The sequence below is a fragment of the Pogoniulus pusillus genome, chromosome 17, assembly GCF_015220805.1.
Source record: "Pogoniulus pusillus isolate bPogPus1 chromosome 17, bPogPus1.pri, whole genome shotgun sequence".
Classification (NCBI taxonomy): Eukaryota; Metazoa; Chordata; class Aves; order Piciformes; family Lybiidae; genus Pogoniulus; species Pogoniulus pusillus.
In genome coordinates this window covers 19,551,883-19,566,910 of record NC_087280.1, presented here as the reverse complement: position 1 = coordinate 19,566,910, position 15,028 = coordinate 19,551,883, and the positions used below count along the sequence as shown (strand labels likewise).

Sequence of the window (15,028 nt, the reverse complement as noted above, 5' to 3'; positions counted from 1 at the left end):
TTTTTAATTAGAAAAGATAATGTGTGCCATTTGATGCAGTTTCCCTGAACTAATTTTCTGCTAGCCCTTTCTTCTTGTTACTCCAGCCATGCTTATCCTAGAAGGCTGTCCGTTCCCCATGTTCTGGACAATAGAGATGCACCTCAAAATAAAGTGGTAGAGACTAAGCACTGAGTGCACTTGCTCTCCACCTTGTCTCTCTTCGCTCCAAGCTTCAGCAGGTGTTGACAATATTCAGTTCCATCAACTTAAACCTGTGCTCATCCCAGCATTACTTGCAGTACATTTCCTTCCTGCAAGGAGAGGTAGAACAGCATTATAAACTCTGCACTGTAGTTAGCTACAGAAGTGCAAGTCAGGTCTTCCTGGAGGAAAGGTATTACTGGAGGACTTTGAATTGGATTCTGGAACAATGGGTGAGTTCAGTACTATTTTTTTGTATTAAAAATAAAAGGTTGTGGCAAAGGTGCATGGAGTGCTGGCACACTCTGAAGATATGTTCTGTAGTTTGTGTTTGCTCTTCAAAACTTCAGCTTCAGTTCACATCCTTTATCCTACTTTTTATTGACTTGTATGTATTTAAAATAGAATCATTACTTAAAAGCAAATGCTCACTGACAGGGAACCACTGATTTAAAACCTGGCTAGAGGTAAATTGTTTCTAATGTGAAAGTGACTTTGAGAGGGCAGGAGGGAACCCAACAAAAGAATGCAGACCCCCACCCAATAAGAAAAAGGCTGCTGGAAGCAGCTCTGATGTATTAGCAACATGATGTGCTGCCTGCTGTTTGAGTTAACTTGCTATTAAGATCACATTCTGCAGGATTTGCAGCTAATGGGCAAGCAATACTAATTTTAAAGCATGATTTATTTCCAGGAAGAATTAGGATTTGGGTTAACTTTCATTGGATGGATTTTGCTTAGATAACCTGGGTTATGTGGTGTTCAATGAAGAAAAATAATTCAGGCCCAACAGCTTCAGCATTGACTTGGCTTTGTTCTTGTGAGCTCAAATCTGGATGAATCTCTTTCCTATCATTCTGGAGAGGTTGATGAAGATGGGCCTTACCTGAATAGGGGAAGAACTTGTCTGTAAATTAGAAGCAGTTGAGGTTTTGATTAGATCTGCTCATTTCCCTTTGGGCCTGGTTTCTGAACACTTGTGTGAATGGAGTTCATAGAAATGGCTATGAGCATTATTTTTTTTTTAATTGTATTTTAAAGCCTTGTAGAAAGATTCAGAATCCATTGATAGCGAACAAATTTGTGATGTAGAGCTTTAGAACTATTAAAATCACTTGGGGCTATTTTTGGTTGTTTCACCCCGGATTTTTATTTGTGAGCAAGAGTAAATTAATATATTTTAAAATACTGTATAAGGAGCATTTTTTTCCTCTCTTGAAATGCAGAAGAAACTTGAATTCCTGAAGGCCACCAGACAAGTTGTTGTTGGTTTTATAGTAGATGCACTAGGTGATGGTGAGCAGGATTGAGAATTCTGAAAGAAAACTTACTTTATGTTGAAGGATGGATGTTTTGTTTTGTTGTCACAAAGACCTGCGTCTTAACAGCAAAGGCCTCAACTCACCTGTGAACTACTTATTGTGCAATACTTGCTATGGATGATGTGAGGAATAACTGACGTGGTCTATTGGCTAGCAATTTTACTTGAAGGTTTGCAATTAGAGTAATTTGTTAAAACCTGTGGTATGTACACAGCTATTAAACAGAAAGGAGAATTTGTGTGCTCCATGTGCTCTTTATAAGAATTTTCCTGAGTATTTTAAAGTCTTGAACAAACAAACACAGTATGTAGACAGGAACTACTCGAAACCCGCAAGCTGTTATCCTGTGGAGGAGCGCCCTTGCAACTTTGTTACTGTCTTCATTATCCTTGGTTTCCTAGGAATGCATAAGGAAAATGAAAGTCTCCCTGTGGAAGTTTCCTACAAGACTACTTGTTACAGTGCATAAAGTTGCCAGATTTTGGGAGCTGTTTTGGCCCTAGGATTGGAAACAAAATAATAAGCATCCTGATGATGTTTATTTTATTGCTTTGGCAGAATCCTCACTATCATCTAATGAATGTTTGTGTGTGTGTTAGATATTGATGCAATACAGGAAATCAGACAGCGAGTAATGTAGCATTTGTAAGAACTCAACTCTCTGCTGCTAGGCATGAAACTTTGTAGACAGCTTCCAGGTGGAAGGATTTGTTTGTGGCATGCCTGAAAGAGGCTGGACTAGACCTCAAAATGTGGTTAATAGGTCAGGCACAGATAGATTCACTGTTCCCCTGTTTAGTTGACAGCATCCCGGTGGTGCCTCTCAGCCTGTGAACCTCTCTACTCTTGGATTTCCCAGGGTGCAGAAGACCACAAAATAAACCCTATGATTATTCTCTGTATCTTTTGGTTTTGAGCAATTATCATATGAATGTGTGAGCTGAGCTCTCACTCTGTGCACAGAAAGCCAAGTAAAAGTCTATGGTAAGCAAAATAGCTGTGAATTTTCGATTCCAAAAGTGAGATTTCACTTCTTGCATGTTACAGGGTTTTTTTTCTGCCTGTAATTGTTATAGATGATGATTTTTTTTTTTTTTTTTTTTTTGCTTGCATTGATAGTAATGAACAATTTAGCCATCTACTTCCATTTCACATAAAAGCAATTTCTGGCAATTCAGCAAAGGTCAATGAATAATACCCAATACTTTGCTATGAAACACTTAAGGACATAAGTAACTTGACCCCAGAACTTTTTTGAAGAATCAGGCTTTAAGTGCTCAAGTAGTGTTCCCATGACACTTGGACTCTGTTAGAAAAAACACAATGTAACTATACTTTGGACTAGTTTTATCTCTTCTTTTTTTTTTTTAGTGGGATTTGTGATCAAAAGGGATTGAAATTAAAACTTTGTGAAACTTGTTAGGAAAAATGACATTTAATTTTGATAGAGAGGCAATGAGGCAGAACATTTTGCATGTTTGCAAAATAAGTTTCATTCTGATGCGTTTGGCATTACTGATTATATTAATTAACTTAACAGCAAGTGTGAAGATTATTTATGATGCATTGAAAATGATTGGATCTTAATTGCTTCCCTGTAAGAACAAGGAAGTTGAATTTCAGGTTGTGGAGAACTCCATGGTTAGTCTTTTCTGTGACACTTAACTGTCATGCTTTAAAAAGAAAGTGATTGAAATAAAACTAACCTCTACTGCTGAAATTAATGGCTGATTGTTCCTGGGCAGTATGGATTGATGACGCTGATCTGGTTTGTTCTAAGTCTGTTGCTTCCTGAAGATCTCATTTTTAAAAGAGGGTCTGATGTACAGAATTACTTGTGTAGAGAAGATCTTGCAGTCAAAGGGAGTTCCTTCATGGAAACCAGTTACTTCAGGAGTGCCAAATAACCACTTCTTTATTAGCAATGAATGTGACTTTTGGATGTGGGACTCTGCGTCAAAATGTTAACACAGTTCCTTTAGTAGTATGCTTACTTTTACACATTGAACGTATGCAAAAATTGCAGCTTTTTGATGTTCTTTTATAGCATCTGTTACATCCAGGTGAAAGTATTCCCTTTTTACACCTTAAAAATTAGTTAATTTCCTTTTCAGCTCTTTTAATGAAAATTTACTTCTGCACCTAGCATGAAGCAGATGCTATCTCAGACCTAAAGTGAGACAGATCAGTATCCTGAGCATTGGCTTTACAAAGATGCTTCAGATTGTGATTATTATAACCATAAAAAGCAGGTTTGTTGATACTTTTTTATCTTTAATATATTTAAAATTGTGTAGTTGATAGCATAGTTGGTATGAAAGCCTGTGTAATATCTGTTTGATAAGTGTCTTCTCATACCCTGAGGTCTTTTATAGGCAATTTGTGTTCTACAATGAGTAAAATCAGCTGGAGAGGGTTTATTGTTTTGTATAATAGAAAGGAGTGTGAAAATATTCCAGCCTTGCAGATGGTGTTGCTTGTTAGCCCTGAACATATACATGCAGAAATATTGTTTCCTTTATAAAAAATAGGGTCTCCCCATCTTCATACAATACATTTATAAAGGGGAATTCATAGTTTGGTTGTACTGGAATCGCTAGTTGTCCTTAAAAGGAAAAGAATTGGGATAAAGTTCTTTTTCAACTTTGATATTCTGGATGCTTTAAAGATGACAGAAAGCACATACTTTCCTTGTCGTTGGAAGATGAAGTGCTTGTCTGTACTAAGATCCACTCCTCTAAAAAAACATAAGGATAAGCCTTATCATTGCGCCTAGGAAAATTTAATGGATTTCTTTGGTTAAAATCTGACAAACATGCAGTTTTAAGTGCACCAGAGAATTGAAGATGCTGAATGTTAAGTGTCTTGTGAGAGAGTCAAAGACCCTATGAAGCCTTTCCAGTATATTCAAAGTCTGTGAAGAGGGTGGGTTCATTTTGACTACTGTGGCATTTGGTTTAGATGCTAACAATTGTTTTCTGCTTAAGCTGGAGAGTGAAATATGATGTCTATTGCTCTCACACCAAGAGCCAGTTTGTACATAGAAAGTGCTTAGTGTTATTATAGAATCTGTCAGGGTTGAAAGAGACCACAAGGATCATCCAGCTCCAACCCCCCTGACATGGGCAGGGACACCCTACACTAGATCAGGCTGCCCACAGCCTCATCCAGCCTGGCCTTAAACACCGCCAGGGATGGAACCTCAGCTACCTCTCTGGGCAACTCATTCCAGGCTCTCACCACTCTCGTGCTGAACAACTTCCTCCTCGTGTCCAGTCTGAATCTTCCCACCTCCAGCTTTTCTCCATTCCCCCTAGTCTTGTCACTACTTGATATCCTAAAAAGTCCCTCCCAGTTTTTTTGTAAGCACAAAAAAGAGAGGACACCATATTAAGGAATCACTTGTCTGTATTTGAGGTCACATGAATCCAACACTAAAACTCTCAGCTCTCTTGCCTCATCTGTAGCAGGAAAAAGCTAGGAACCTACTAAGTGTCATGATCATATGAAGGTGCTGCAGCTGATACTAGAGGCATCTCACTTGAAAGTTCTACATGAATCCAAATACTTTGGTATTACAGGAGGCTGTAGACAAAGGTGACTCTTAACTTTCTGGTGTTTTCTGTTTTGAATGGCACTGTAAATATTGCAAGACCAACTGCTTTCTTGTGCTATACCAATGCTTTATGATCCATTGGTCCTGGAAATTGTATGTGGCAAAACATTCAGTTGCATAAAATAACAGAAATTGAAAATGTTTCATTCAACTCCTAGTTAAGCAGTTGTTTTCATATTATTATGATAATTGACAGTATTCAGAACTTAACCTGGGTTCATAGTACTGTCATTTGCAAAGCTGGTCCCAAGTCTACGCTCAAGAAAAAAATTGTTCTGGGGAATCTCACTGGGACTGAGAATGGCTGTAATCTCTTTATGCTGCTGTATCTCTGACCCTTTCTCCTTACCCAGTGAAAAGGAGTTTTTGCAGATATGGGTGCACGTAACTATAAATTCCACACTGAGTAATTGGAGGTGAACAGATATGGTAGGAATAAGCATAATAAAAGAACTGAGAGAAAGAATCTTCCTTTCTTCGTGGCCCTCTAGGTCTTACATGTGCTCTGTTGAATATCACCTACTCGTCAAAACCTGCCATAACACAAAGAATTAAAAAGAATCGGTGTTACAGTACATGCAAGTTTAAATGAGATAGAGATTTCTAGAATAGGTAAGTAGAGGGAAAACTCAAAATTATGATGCCCTTATTGAATATTGAGATTGAGTAGCTGTAATTGTTCAATGTTAATTGTGTTGTTATATCATCTAAAATATACACTTATGTTGAAAAAATAATAGCAACAAGTATCAAATGTAATTCTCAGACACACCAGAATTGTGCATGCAATTATCTAACCTCTCTTCTGCAAAACTGCTTTTGATAGTGATGAGGTGAATTATGGATCCAAGGAGTGGTGATGCCATTCTTCTGACTTCTTAACTCTCTCTCTTGTCTTCCCATTTTTCCTCTGCTCCAATCAATTACCAAGAGTTTTCACCAGCTCTAACAAACTGAATGCATCAGGTCAATTCATCTTAATTTACTCCAAGGGCATTTTTAAATCCGAGAACAACCTCCCCCCACTGCCAAAAGTTGGCTTGGGATAAGAGGTTGTGGTAACTATCAAACTATGTACTTTCCTTTTTAACATATTTTGCATGATGCTGACAGGCTTTACACAAGACAACTCCAGCCTTTTGTATTCTGGAATTGCCTTCTGTAGCATCTATGTCTGTCACTTATCCCATCTTATACTTGATTTCATCTATAAGCAAATGTCTTCTGAATTTCTGTTGTTGGATAAGGAAGTTCCCCATTTCCTTCAGTGATCTTTTAAATTATAATTTATGAAATAAACATTCATGTATTGCTGCTTCATAAATAAGCTTGTAGTTGCAACAGCCTCTCTTCCATCCTTTGGCATTCTGGATGAAAGCACTGTATCTGAGAAACTGAGTGTCTAATAATTGTAGAACATACAGAAACACAGAATGTCAGGGGCTGGAAGGGACCTCGAAATCTCATCCAGTCCCATCCCTCTGCCAGTGCAGGATCTCCTATACCAAATCACACAGGAACGCATTCAGGCAGGTTTTGAATATCTCCAGAGAGGGCAGCCTGTTCCAGTGTTCTGTCACCCTCACATGGGAAAAATTCCTTTTCGTGTTTAAAGAAAACTTCTTATGCTTCAGCTTCCACCCATTGCCCCTTGTCCTGTCATCAGGCATCACTGAGCAGAGCCTGGCTCCATCTTCCTGGCACTCACTCTTTACATAATGATAAGCATTGATGAGGTCACCTCTTAGTCTCATCTTCTCCAAGATAAAGAGACACAATTATTTGTAAAGCTTTAGCCTTCATATCTTAGGGCTGAGATGGCAATGTAGTACGAAGGAACTTTCTCTGTTACATGGCACTGTGTACATACAGTGGTGCTTTTCCTATAAATATCTGGCTTGCTTCAACAGCGGAAGAGGGAGGTGGAGCTAGGCAGTCTTAAATGTGTTCTCAAATAGCTATTCCCATTGTATATTCCTATAGAAAAGTCACTCTGCTTAATAACCTCCACTGGCTGGTGGTTCATCAAGATATTGATTTTAAAGCTTTATTGATTGTTTATAAAACACTGCACAGCCACTTTCCAAGCTATTTAAGTGATTTGTTTGTCCCATATATTTTACAATGACGAGACTATTGAAAACCCCTGTGCAGATTCACTCAGACCATTACACATTATTAGTTTTCTCTTGCAGAATTTCCCCCTCCTCCAGGGATTCTGAAAGTGAAACACCTTGCTATTGCAAGGTCTTATATGGGGTGTTTGTTTTATATATGCTCATAACAGGATAATTATGCTGCTACCTGAAACACTTTGGCATGTGTGCAGGAAGAGGGCTCTATGTAACAGTGATTGATAGGTTGAGCTTAAAAATTGTTATGGTGCATTAAAAGTATACTAACGTTTATGACTTTTTATAAAGCTAGAGGCATTTAGATTATAGTCCAGACTTTCAGATCTATGACAAGTCTTCAGGCTGAAGTAAGCACAGTGGGTGCTCTTACTCTTGCATTTCTCTGCTTTTCCCAGGTGGAATGCCCAATTTAAGATGCAGCTTCTTCTTATTTTTAATAGCCATCAGTTAGTTAAAAATTGGAGAATGAAGGTCTCCTAAATTTCAGTTCTAAAAAAAATGCATTCCAGATTTCAGTGTTCAAACCTATTAGACATTCTTGAAAGTTAGGGTTCCTCCCTCCCCCAGTGGTGGCATAAAGAGCAAGACAGACTTCAGTAATCTGCATCTGGTTTTGCATTTTCTCTGAAGGTTGGTTTTAGCTTTTTGATATATTCAGGCCATACTTCAAAACTTTTTATTTTATAATTCTGAATGACAGCTGTTGTGCTACACTGGCAAGAAATATGAGGACTGGTGAGGCTGGGCACATGTGTGCCTATGTCAGAACTGCAGATCCTCTTATGTATTCTGGAGCAGTGCATTGAGCCAATGAATCCACATGATGAGGGATCATGTGTAAAATGACATCAGATACTGAAGCAAATGAGAAATGCTCTTTTGCAGTAAATGCATAAGTAATCCTATTCTGCCACTGTTATGTTAACATTCCATACTCGTTCATTTTTAGCCCTATCATGCTCAACAGAATCATTAAAAAGCTGATTTTTATTTTGTACTGTGCTCTCTCATAAGTTCTATTATAATATAAACCAATGTCACACCTAAAAGTCTGTGGGAGAAATACTGTCCAGTGAGAGCAGAATAATTTGCTTGCAAACTTTCAGCGACTAATGTTATATATATATATGGTTCTTTATAATACTTACACATTCCGCTGTCTTAGCTATCTGCAGGTTAGACCTATGGGGTACACTTCAGAAAAGTTACATAAACAACTCTGAACCCTCAGCTGAGAAAATGTATACTTTGAACATGTTGAAACTATCCATATTAAGTCAGTTTAGCACTTTGATTAAAGAGTTTAATCAATCACCATCCTAAGCTGTTTATTAATCACTTTATCAAGCAGTTGATGCATTGCTGGTTTTAATAGAATCCATTTATTTTGATTTCTACCTACTTCATCTTTCCAAAGGGCTTTCTGAATCAGCTGTGATAAAAAAACGGGGGGGGGGGGGGGGGGGGGGGGGGGGGGAGGGCGGCCAGGAAAAAGCTTGGTTGCATCTAAACATTGGAAGGTAAGAGCTCAGACCTCCCTTGCACATACTTCATTATCAACATTCTGCACCGACTTAGCCAATTTATTAAGGGTAAAAAAAAAAAACCACAACCCTGCTTGGAGTGAGTCTTTTGGTGAACCACACGGTTTAGCTCAGATAAACAGAGGCCATTCGTTTGCTTTCACACCTGACAACCTCATGATATACGATCCTAATAAGATTAATCTCCTCCCTCCCCCCATACACACACACTTTTGTTTTGTTTAGTGGCCTGACTTCGTGATCTTCTCTCATTCCCCTCATTGGGCACTTTTAATGCCTTTGGTTTCGGTTGGTGGTTAGGAATAAAACAAACAAACAATCAATCCCCCACCCAACTCAGAGGCACTTTCTCATTTCGGGAGAGCAAGATTAATATAACAAGAGATACAAAGCAAGCAAGATAATATTTGTTACAAAGCAGAATGTGCATAGAACAAATTCCTCTTTTACGCAGTTTGCCTTGAAAAGCATTAAGCACGTGGATAATTGTGTGGCCTCAAATACATACTTTGTAAATTGTGCAGAGGGGAAACAAGCCCTGAACAAATAACAAAAAGCATCAAATATGAAATTCACAACTTGGGTTACAGCTGACTTCTATTTTATGGCCTCTTATGAGGTTTCACTTAACTCTTGTGCTGTGTATGATCTCTGCACTTCAGAAATCTAAGGGAAAATAATGATTTTTGCCTGATTTGCTTTGAGTAAAAAGGCACTAATGCATAGCTTTGAAAGATGACATGTATTAGCACTTACACAAACTTTTTATTTGGAGTGTGTTCTGGTTTTATCAGCAGTATGTTTCATGTCATATCACCAAAAATATTGTTTTTTTCTTAGTTTTCCCAATAGTCCTTTACAAATATTAGTTATTTGGCAGAAATCTAAAAATATGCACCTAGCTTAAAATTCCACTGTCTCATGTCCCATACCCTGTAACAAGATACAACAGAAAGACCCCAGAGGTGAAATTCTCACAATGTCTTTTAGTTTTTTAAATACCCATGCAGATTCTGTCAGAAGTTATTAATATCTTTCTGTGTGAGGCCTCTTTTTAAATGACCTAATAATGCTTACTTTGAGTACAGATGTCTACAGACAACTGTGTACAGCAGTGGGCTCTTACTGTCCTGGTTATGAGTTACAGGAGCTTTTAAAACCTCAGTTTCTAAAAGCTGAGGTGTAAAGGGTATACACCACGCTGCTGACAAACTGGTTCTGGTCTCACTGAAGCCGATGGGAGCATTGCAAAACCCCACACGTGGCTGGGGGCTTGTAACTGCAATGAAGGATGATGGGCCCTGCTGAGAATTTTCTATAAATCTTTGCTTCATGGAGAAAGCATTGTTAAGAAAGTCTAATTTTAAGGGCTTGCTGTTAACTATAAAGTACCAGTGATGCTCCGGAAGTAACCTGCGGAGATGACAAAGCTTTGACTTGTGGCAGCATTAGATCTTCATGCTGGTTTGTGCACCAGGTTTAGAGCTCAGTTCTGACACAGGATCCAATTGGCTGTCGAGTGAGGTGGCCTGGTCATCGAGCTGCCATGCAGTAGTTCCAGAAATATTAATTACAGCTTTAAACAGCACTGCAAAATTAGGGATATTGCAGCTTCCCTGGGTATTGGATGGGCAGCCCAGCTGTGAAAACCACTTTCAGTCAGCTATCAATTGAGATGGAATGGCCATACAGCTGAATTGCAGTGTTTCCAAAAATGTTAATTAAGAATGGGACACTGCTGCGAAGCGGCAGCTTTGTAGCCCTTTTGAGGCTATATTGCAGTTTCTGTAAGTATTGTGGCATTGTTCTGGTGAAACTAGTAGCCCTCTTCCTCTTTGCATCACCCACAAAAATAGAACAGCTAATGAGCTGAAATCAGAAGGCCTTGTTCAGGGTCTGAACCAGTAATTAAGATATTAATTTTGATGCCCTAAATTTGGTGTGGGTTGTGAATTTTTTTTTCTGTTTAGTTTTTTTCCTTTAATGTGAGCAGTACTATTTAACTGCATCCTGTTCTACATGGAGAAGAAAAGGTGTTGCTTAAGGACTAAGTTGGATTACTAAGACTTTATCTTAGGTTTACCCTGCATTTTGAATTCCTGGTTCTTCAATACAGCCCATTGATAATATCTTCTGTAGGTAATGATACTCTGCTTATGCACTGAATTGCTGATATGGGAGTACTGAAGAATATCACTAAACTCTAAACCTTTTCTTTAAAGCAGTTCAATAGAACTACCTGTTCATGCTGGTATTCAGGTCTTGAGCATGAGAGCAAGTTTTAAATTAATTTTTGCAATTGAGGCCTCTTAATAAATTGAGACTTTTTCATTTAACATAGTTACTATAGGAAATGTACAAGTATACACTGAAACGTTTGTTTACAAATACAAATATTCAGATAACTTATTAATGAATACAGATGAGACTTTTATGTTTGAAATATGACCTGCCAAGTCAAGTGAAAACACTTCAGCAAGTCATGAATTTAATCTAATGCATTTGGGAATGAGTTAAGTCTCATTTATAGAGAGTATGATTTAATGAAAAGAAAAAAAGAAGTCAGAAGCAGATGTTTCAGTTGTATTCATGTCTTGCCTTCTACCTGCTGTCTGCCTTGAAAGAAGGAGTGTCTCAGCTCCATGCTTTCCCTCAGATGTCATTTCTACCTAAATGTAGTTTGGTCAGGATAAGGAATTTCTTACTATATATTCATTAACATATTATTCTTAACATGCTATGGTGGAAATTGTGGCTAGGGTAGGACTTCATTGTAAATGCTGTATTTTGCAGCATTTACAGATGTAAAATCACCTGTATCAGCTCATCACTTAAATACCCAAGTGTTTAAGTTTAGTATGGTGATAATGTTGGCTGTTGTACCTGTTGTCATCTGAATTTTGCCAGTTTGACTTCAAATAATTAGTACCAATATTTGACTTTCTCTGAGAGAGAAAATAAAAGCAAGGAGGCTAAATAGCCACAGAAATCCTTGCAAAACCCACACTCCCCCTCACCCCCAGTTTGTTCTGACCAGAAAAGAGTATGTCAGTGAACCTTTGGGGAATGTCAAGAAACGAAATTTTCCTGAAAAATCTTTGATAGTTCCAATTGAATGCAGCCAGAACAAGACCATTGTGAGGTCTCTGGGGTGCTGGGGATTATGGATATTTTTTTGTCTTACCCTTTTCACTTTCAGATAGACTGTGCATAAATTCTTCTCACAAATCTAACAGGGCTTGTATGCAACAGATGGGAAAGGCAGAAATAACTGCTTGGTGTCAGGTTTTAAACTGGTGCACTAGATGGGTTTATGAAAGATAGTGCTAAAACAATAGGATAATTTTATTTGATAAGATAATTCTCATAAGGAGGAGTTATTTACAGCTGAACTGTAGAAAATGCTGCATCAGCAGCTGATCTGTGGTAATGAGGCATGCGCATATGGCAGTCTCAAGTAAACTCTAAATATTTAACCTAGTTTAGGCCACTTTTCCTGAAATCAAGCCAACTGGAATTTCTCTGCATTTGCATGGACTTTGGAGCTAGCAGGGATTGTTAACACAGGTCAGTCCCCATACCAAAACTTATTGCTGCACCTGTCCTCTGCGGTGTGGTTTGTGTCCTTGTGCCCTCCTTGGGTATTTGGAGCATTGCTATGAAAACTTACAACAACAGGCACTGTTTCCAGAATATGAACAACCCCTGCAGAAAAAACTAATCCTCTGAGAAGGAAATACAGACAAACAAGATATCCCTGTTATCATTGAAACAAACTGAAAGACTAAGAAAAAGAGCCAGTATTAATAAGCATTTAAAAGTCCTGCAGCAGAAGAGTGTGTGACCAAGAGTTAAAATTCCTAATTGATTATTAGCAGCATATATTCAATATTTTCATTGTTTAATGTCAATTGTTTTTCACAACAAGATCTGAGAGGTTATGAGCTTGTGGCTGGTACCTCCAAAAGACCACTCACAAGGTCATGACAAAATCTAAGCTATGGTGCATAAATTAATTCCCTTCCAGGTAGCCAATGCAGATGAAATGCAATCTGCAAGGAAGACAAGACAGATTACTGAAACTTCATGTGGAAATTTATAAACATTATGGTCACAGGGGAGTTTAAAAAAAAAAAAAAGTCTTGAAGGGATGAAAGTTTACTAACTCTGTGTTGATTGTCTGGCCATTAAGGCTGTCATCTTTGGCAAGAGGGAACCATTCCGAGAGTTTCTAGAGGCGATGGTTCAGTGGTGATCTATAGATCAAAAAGGTTCAAAAGATAGTTGATGTGATAAGTAGTAAAATACAGCCTTAAATACATCTGCTTTTATCTGCATGTGTGTCTCTGCACATTTATGTTCTGTGAGTTCTGTTTTGCTCCAAATACAAAGAGTATTCCGCAAACCACAGCCACATACCTTCCAAACAGAAACGAAAGCTTGTGGATAGAACAACACAGACAATTTCCTTAACTCCCAGCATATTTTTATATAACAGCTGGCTTGCAGAGAAGTTTCAGTGTGGAGAGTAATGTTTCAGTGCTAACTACTGTTGATGATGACTCAATACATTGTTAATTATTGACTGTATTATTATTATTAATTAGATAACATCAGTGAGAAAACAATGTACATCAAACCATTTACCACCCTGAAGAAATAACTTCTTTGGCCTCAAGTCATTAATTGTATTTACTTCTGCTGAGTTTTTTTTGATTAATAACTGTAGAAGCAGGTGGGAGCAAATACGAAAAAAACCTCTTGGCAGGGAAAAAAAGTATTCAAAAATACACAAAACAGAACTCCAAACCCTGGAAGAAACAGAACACAGTTGTGTAGTCATATTCTGAAGGCATCCATAAGCCTAAAAGGCAAATTCAGACTAGAACTAGGAGAAAACTACTTTGGAAGAGTATTGCTTTTATTTTAAAATCATATATATATATATATATATATATATATATATATATGTATGTTTTGCTAAGATGAATATTTAAAAAGGAAAAAATATAATGAAAACTTCAAAACTAGAGGGGGGGAAAAAAGTCAGTTTTACAGAAGCTCCACCCACATGCTTCTCTCAGCAGGGCACTACAATGCACTTTACTTGTTAAGTGCAAGATGGAAACATGACATCATTAAGACAGTCTAATTAGCCTGTAATTTGTCCCAGAAAGGTATCTAGTTACCAACTAATTGATGTAAACTGATTAACCCTTTCTATAACGTTCCATTCGCCACTCTTTTTTTATTTCCATAGAATATGGTAGGGGTCAAGACTCTGTTGTGCTACACACTGTGCAAACACAGATCAAAAAGACAATCCATACCCCAAGAGCTTACAACTTACGTGTTGCAGGGGAGGTGATACCTGCATACAAAAAAGGATTTACAATGAATAGCTTAATACCAGTTAGCATGTTTGGCAGTGGTCTTATCCTAGCAGCAGCTGGACACTTCTCAGGGCTTTTACAGACTTCAGGGGGTGGGGGGGTGGGGAAGGAAAAAATTAAGAAGGATTTGAAGATGTATAATGTAAAACATCTCTCTAGATGTTTTCTCCCAAGAGTGAAGGGCAGCACGTGTGACAGTGGAAAGGTGCTTGTTTGAAAAATATAACAAGTGTGTGATGGAGGCTGGCATTATTGGCTCCTTGGAGATGAGGTTCAGAATCCTGACAAAGAGAAAGAGATGATTGGAAGCACAGGTATAATTTCTGAAGGGCCTTGAAAATGAAGACAAGTAGCTTATGTTTGATGCAGTTTGATGGAGGAAGGGCAGCAGAGGGATGTAAAGAAAGGGGTGACATGGTCAAAGCAATGGGCCAGAAAAAGTGATCTTTATGGAAATGTTCTGAAAAAATACGAGCAGGACAAGGTTGCAATTGTCAAAACTGAGGAGAAAGATATTTCCTTAATCATATTGCAAGGTGACAACAGTTTTAGCTAGAACAGTTAAGGCTACAAGTTTTAGAAATACTTAGGGCAAAGTTGTCTGTAAAGGTAAAGGTCTGAGGTGTAGGCAGGGTAGTGGTGATTTCCATGGTGACTTAAAAAGAAGTAGTGCTGTGGGAGCTGAGGAGGACACTTGTTGCTCTTTGTTATGCAGTTTGAGCTGTTTTCTAAATATCTATGTGGAGATTCTGAGAAGACATTTAACTTGGGCAGGAATTGCATCTGGGTAAGTGCAGAAGTATGAGCCATCAGTATGAAGATAACTGAATTTCTG

At 38.1% G+C, this 15,028-nt stretch overlaps 1 long non-coding RNA gene across 1 annotated transcript in view; it reads left to right on the top strand.

The window, feature by feature from the left end:
• Positions 1 to 285: 285 nt before the first annotated feature.
• Positions 286 to 15,028, top strand: part of LOC135183152 (uncharacterized) — a 198,239-nt gene continuing 183,496 nt past the window's right edge. Inside the window, exon 1 of the long non-coding RNA XR_010305426.1 lies at positions 286 to 416. This is a non-coding gene — a long non-coding RNA (uncharacterized LOC135183152). The remainder of the gene's footprint in view (positions 417 to 15,028) is intronic.